The following is a 7,031-nucleotide window of genomic DNA, read 5'->3' on the forward strand; positions in this document are numbered from 1 at the left end:
AAGATTGTAAAAATTCGGCTTTACTAATATTATTTACATTAGTAATTTACTCAATTCTTATTTTAATTAAGTACCACCACTTGAGATAATTAATTAGATTTTATCATGTCCAATTACCTTAATTACCTTTCAAGATATTTAAAAATTAACCTCGCTGACTCAACAGTTTAAAATCGCGACACGCAGCACTTAATGCGCCACGTGTCATGACACGTGCCTCCTTCCCCTTAATTAAGTGACACTTAGTCACTAATCAAGCCATATAAAAGCATAAAATTCTCTCTCTTTCCTCAAGGAACAGCTGAGGCATGCATGGAGAGAAACTGGAGGATTTTGGTTGATTTCTGACTTTTCGAGCTTGATTTCTTAAGATCAGTGACCTCCACAAAAAAAATCTAATCCTATATAGAAGTGACTGTATCTTCCTCCTATACGCAGTGACGTACATTTTGTTCGGTGGAATCGCAAAGTAGAGCTGCCCCTACCAGGAACCAGTTCGGCCAAACCCAAAGAAGGGGAAGAGCCACCGAATTTTCGACGTTTTCACTCCATTTGACTGATTAGAAATCTCCTCCGATATCTTATGCGTGTGTGTTCTATGCTTTACAGAGGTAGTAGGTTTTGACTCTTTAATTGGTTAAAATTATGAATTAATTGATATATGTGGTTAGAATGTTGTCTGTTGATGTCTCGTGTTCAAATCTGTGAGTGTTGGCTGTTGAAATTTTAGCTGAATTGCTGCTGAAATTGTTGTTGTGATTCAGCCGTGTTGAGGAATTTAGAACTGAGATGTTGTTGTTGAATAATTAGCTGAAATCTGAGTTATACAATAGTATGAAATTGAGTTATGTCAGTTGGATGTTGATTTGGGATTAAATATAACTAAATCGAATATTTTGAATGGTGGTTTCGAGTAAAAAGAGGAGATATTTGGCTTTTGAAAAATATTTAATGAATAAAAATTATTTATTTGTAAACATATGAATTTTACTAAAATTAATTGAGTTTTATTTTTGAAGAAAAATAATTCGTTTGCAAAAAAAAAAAAGGTTTAAAGTGGAAGACGATTTTGGAAAAAATATGGTTCTAATTGACCAAAAAGGTTTTATTTTGAAAATGGAAGAATCATGCCCAATTTACTATTTTAATGAAGTTTTGGGTATTTGAAAATTTGTACAACATTTTGAAAAATTTATAAAGTAACCAGTGAAGATTGGGTCTCTCTTATAAAAGTTCAGAGTAATTTTAAAGTACGTCAATTTAATTAAAGTAACTTGCAAAATATTCCAATTTTCAAAGTTTAAGTATATTTATGTATTTTAGTCCAATTTGTATATTTATGTGTAAACCCTGAGTAATTATTGAATAATTAGATAATAAATTAATTATTAATCAAATAAATTAGAAAATGAAATTTTATGATTTAGTGAGATAGAACTAATTAAAACAAGAATTTTGACATTAATTTTAAAAAAATTGGCCCAAAATTAGGCCAAATGGACCAAACCGGACGAACTGGGCCCATATTAGGCCCAAAGCCCAACCCAATTCCTTGATATAAATGAGCTTTAGCTCATTCCGCTTTTTTCTTCGTGCAAACGCCGAAGAACATAGCCATGGGGGAGGAGACGGGTGTAAATCCTTGTTCTTGTTTCAAATTTCAATAACTTTTGATCCGAAATTCCGATTGTCGCACCGTTTGCGGTCTCGCGACCGCAGCGTCAACCTCTACAAATCCCAATGGTCAATTTGGTAAGGAATTCACGTTTTTTTTTTTAATTTTCTCTTCCCCAATTTCGAAACCCAATGTAAAATTATGTTGAATTTTGCATGATTTTGGTGTTTAGGTTCGAGTTAACCTGCGGATATTGTCGGATTTAGCTTGTTTGAGCTGTGAGTCAAGTAAGAATCCTCCAACCTTTTGTGAGATGTTGATTTAGTGAACTCTATATTGATTATAGTGATAATTGTGATGTTAGATTGAAATTGGTTATCGGTTGGAGTTAATTTGAGAAATTGGAAGCTAGAGGATTAGTTTTGGAGGCTGGGTATCATTGGTGAGGGGGCTGGAGTTGTGGAGCTTGTGGTTTGGAAATGCTTGAGGTGTTTCGGATTACGAGAAATCGGCCAAGGTATGGTTTTGATTTCTCGTATATAATATGTAATGTGTCGTAAAAACTTAGGCTAGTTGACCCATAGAATAAGTTGAATTGATTGTTGGTTGTTGAATTAAATTATTGATTTGGGTTGAATATGAATTTTGGCAATTGATGTTGTAGTGAGAATGTATTGATACATGATGATCTTGTTGGATTGAGAAGCTCATGTATAAGTGTGTTTGAAATTGAGGTATGATTGGTTGAGGTAGGATGTGGGGATGTGTTTCTGTGATATGGTGTGTTTTGGTGTTGATTATGAGCCTAGGAAGTTAGTTTTGAATGGTGAATGGTTGAAAATGGAGGTTAGAGTATTTTTGTGAAAATATGATTTTTAGCCAAACTTCGACAAGTCATAACTTGGCTTCCGGACCCCCAAATTATTTCAAACTTATTTCAAATGAAAATTGGGTTCATGAAGTTTACGTTGTTCGAAGAACGGAGGAATGTTTTTAAACGAAAATATTATGTGCGTCGGAAGTTTGAAGTGCAAAGCTGGAAATTCTGCAATATTCAACATTTTGCTGTTCTGCATAACTTGCGTACGCGACCACTGTACGTGACGCGACCAACCTATTTGGGTTGGGTATCTTGCGTACGCGAGCAGAGTGCTTGCTGGTGCGGATTTTAACCCACAAACTAACTGGCAAGTGCACCGGGTCGTACCAAGTAATATCTCAGGTGAGTGAGGGTCGATCCCACGAGGATTGATGGACTAAGCAACAATGGTTAAGTGATTTACTTAGTTAGGCAAACAGAAAATGATGTTTAAGAGTTCAAAAGCATGAAACAGTAACTTCAGTAAATCAGAAAGCAAGCAGTAAATGGTTTGTGAAATATATATGGAGAAAACAGTTAAGACTTCAGAGATATCTATCTTCTGGATTGACTTTTCTTACTAACTATTTTAATCATGCAAGATTTATTTCATGGCAAACTGTATGTGACTAAACCCTAATTCCTTAGACCTTTTCAGTCTTCTCTAAAATTCATCAACCTCCAATTCCTTGATCACTGAATTCCAATTAGAGGGTGAAGTTCAATTCTAGTTTATATGCCACAAAATCCCTAATTACCCAAATATAAGAGGATTATATGTCACGTATGCCGTTAAGTCCAGATAATTAGAAATTTAGGAGAAATTATTTTCAAACTGTTGTTCAAGTAAAGAGTTTTTCCAAGTTATACAAGAACTCAATTAGAACTAGGGTTATACTTCCATTCGACCCAAATTCATAATATAAAGAGCGAAAATAATTCTTGAAATATAAATCAGTACATGAATTAAAATAGAAAAATAATAGTATCAATCCATACAATAGACAGAGCTCCTAACCTTAACAATGGAGGTTTAGTTGCTCATGGTTCCGAGAGAAAAACTAGGATTCGTAAAACTGTTAATTGCGGAATGAGGTAGAAGAGAAGAGAGAAGCCTGAAGGGCTGATTCTTTTTCCTTTTATATCTAATCCTAATAAATGTAAAATATATTTTCTAAAACTAAAATAATATCTTTTCCTAATTATACATAAAATAAAATTAAATCAAAATTAATTAAGCTTGGTGCGGAGCCTTGTATGAGTGCCTGGGGACCACTTGGGGTATTATGGTCCACGCTGAACTTGGAAATTCTCAAGTTCAGCATGGAGGAGGCAGTGGTATCTTGTGGCGTTCCTTGAGTCCACGCTGAACTTGGATTAACCCAAGTTCAGCGTGGTGACATGCGTGCTTCCCCCTTTGTGATTAGACTCCACGTTGAACTTGGAAATTTCCAAGTTCAGCATAGAGGAGGCCGCATTGAACTTCTTTTGTGCGTTGATGTTGGCTCTGAACTTGAATAATTTCAAGTTTAGCGTGGATTGGACAGCATCCATTCTTCACTCTCTCCATTCTCTAGCCTTGGCTTGAACTCCGTGAAATTCGTCCATAATATTACCTGAAATAAACAGAATTGCATATAACTCAAAGTAGCATTCATAGTGGCTGAAATATATTAAATTTTGATTAAACTTAGCAATTCAAGTGCAAATTCACAAGAAAAAGATAGAGAAGATTCTCACGCATCACTTGCGTACGCAAGCATTGAAAATTGTATGCCCACGCGTACGCGTGACCCTTGTTTTCAGCAAATAAATTTTGTGTTTTAAACATGATTTTAAATCTCTAAACCTCTGTTTTCACTCTTTTAACCCTAGATATTAGTAGTAAGCCTAACAATAGGATGAAACTAGGGAAAAGGTGTTAGCTTAGAGATGAAAATTTTTTTTTAAAAGGTAATATGTGGTGGGAGGAGAAGCTACTTGATATGATAAATATGATGAAAGTGGTGCATGAGGCAATTAAGAGAGGAATATGTAATTGAGAACGATGTATGAGAGAATTGATGAAGTTAATTAATTGGGAATAATAAACATATAATAAATGATTAAGTGGCTATGATTTATTGAGGAAGTATGGTAGTGTTGTGAGTACGCCGGAGATGCATATGTGAGCTAAAGGTTGAGTATTTTGAGCTTGGGGTACTGTCTTTCCCATGTCAGCCGAAAAATTTTTTTCGTGGATAATATTGAGTTTGGGGTGTTGTCTCCCCCATGTCAGCTTGGGGTGTCGTCTCCCCATGTCAGCATGGGATTCTTCCCATGGATATCATTGAGCTTGGGTTATTGTTTTCCCCATGTCAGCTTGGGACTTTTTCCATAGATGTTATTGAGCTTGGGATGTTGTCTCCCCTATGTCAGCTTGGGGATTCTCCCCATGGTGAGTTTTGAGTTTGAGGACATATCGGGATGACTACGTAACCGAAAGTTGATATCAACAGTCATAGGATAGACATGCATCATGTTGCATTTGTTTGCTTTGCTTGGGTGTGCTTAATTGTTTTGCCTTGTCTATCTGATAAACTCTGTCTAATTAGTAACTGTGATACTTGTTGTAACTGTTTTTTGAATGTGCTTGCCTTATATTTGCTTGTGTTTGTAATTGTCCTTCTGTTTTGAGTACTTTGATTGTGGATTGAGGATAATGGTGTTTTGTTCTGAATTGGGTCAGAGGCCGAGTTGGTTTGAATTTGGGCCTGAGGTCGTAATTGGTTGGATCAGCGATAAGTGTTAGTTAACAATGATTTACTAGTAAGTGGTAAAATATATAGAATATTATGTTATGAGAAAGTAAATGCAAGGGGTAGAGTTTAATGAGATAGAAAGTAAACTGCAGAGTTAGAGTTATATTGTGACTTGGATACTTTAGAGAGTTATAACCGAATTTATGGTTTAGTTATTTCCTTTAAGATTATATCATATCTTAGTGTCAGGGTTCTAGGATCGCCTTCGCCTTTTCCGGGACCTTATTTATTATATATGTGGGCACCTTAACCATACTGAGAACCCCCGGTTCTCATCCTATACAATATTGTTATTTTTCAGATGTAGGTTGAGAAGCACCACTTTGTATTCTGGAGACTCGGATGAAGCGAAGAACTCTTGGGGCTCAAGGACGTATTTTGTTTATATTTATATATGTATGTAGATTCTCCACCTTGTATTTTTATGTTTGTCCCTATTAGAGGTTGACTCGGAGAAACAGGTTGTCGTTTTTTTTCTGCTTTTAGTTATTTGGGATTCTCATTTATATATGTAAATATGTTTATATGCCCTGTCCGGTTCTAGCTTCGCGAGCCAGATCAAGAGCCTTGTTATCTGTATCTTGTAACTCTCTTATCCTACTTTATTACGTTGTCGCTTCGCGAGTGTTGTGCTTTTTGTTTTAGCGCTTTTGTTTTTACCTTTCTTCAAAGGCTCCTAGTTATAAGCATTTTCAACTATATTATATATAAATAATTTTACCTTTAGAGGTTGTAATACCTCACCACCTCTGTTTTATGACTTAAGCATAAGACTCTGTGTGGAAGGGTGTTGCATTAGGGTGTTACATTATTGGGTGCTATTATCCTGTTTATGTATATATTTGTTTATCTTTTTAGTTTGCATAATCTCACATTTCTCTTTATTCACGAATTATCTTTAAGGAAGTTTTTGTTTTTTTTTTTTCTAAAAATCAAGTTTCGTTAATCCGTTTGCAGGCTTGATATTATTAATAACAGTGTCAGTATAATTCAAGTTGGTAACACTAGATGTTTTGGTATATGTCATACTGAAAATTGGATCGTTACACTAATAATTGTCAATAATTCTTCTAATAAGCCTAATTCATATCTTTCTTATATTAACACATGATTTAATGATGAGACCCTACTTTCCAGAAAATAGAATTCAAATCAAAGACTTTTTCTCAAGTCAGTAGCCGGGACTTTACATACAACAATCAGGAGTGGATTGAAATCCTCAGCCACATGTGTGATCAGAGTCTTGTGTGGAGAGCACCCTGGATGGCTCCATACGATGTGACCTTCGGTCTATCACCGCGGAGTGCCGGACCTGCCTTCCCGAAAAGCACTCGCATACAGATTCAAAATCTTCGTTCGGAGATTCCACCTATACATTTTTCACTCGGGAAAATAACTCTAGCCTCTATTCTTTGCTTTGTCTTGAATCAAAGAGGAAGGACAAGAGCTCGGCTCAAGACCCAAAAAATATGTATTTAAAATTTTGTTCTCGAAGTTATGGCATGTAGAACCTACTTCATTCCCTTTCGATTTGGATGGGACTCGTCGGAAATCCGCCAAAATGAATAAGGTCACCTAAGAGTGAGATTGAATTAGTCCGGCTCAAAAGCTGTTGGTGACTGGATTTTCTGCAAAGTTGTTACAGTTTTTTTTTTCTATCACTCCCAACCTGTTCTTCTTTAAATATCTATTTCCATAAATGATTAAATAATTTCACACAAATAAAATATATACTTTTAATAATTAAATCATGACT

The sequence above is a fragment of the Arachis ipaensis genome, chromosome B10 (genome assembly GCF_000816755.2).
Source record: "Arachis ipaensis cultivar K30076 chromosome B10, Araip1.1, whole genome shotgun sequence".
Taxonomy (NCBI): domain Eukaryota; kingdom Viridiplantae; phylum Streptophyta; class Magnoliopsida; order Fabales; family Fabaceae; genus Arachis; species Arachis ipaensis.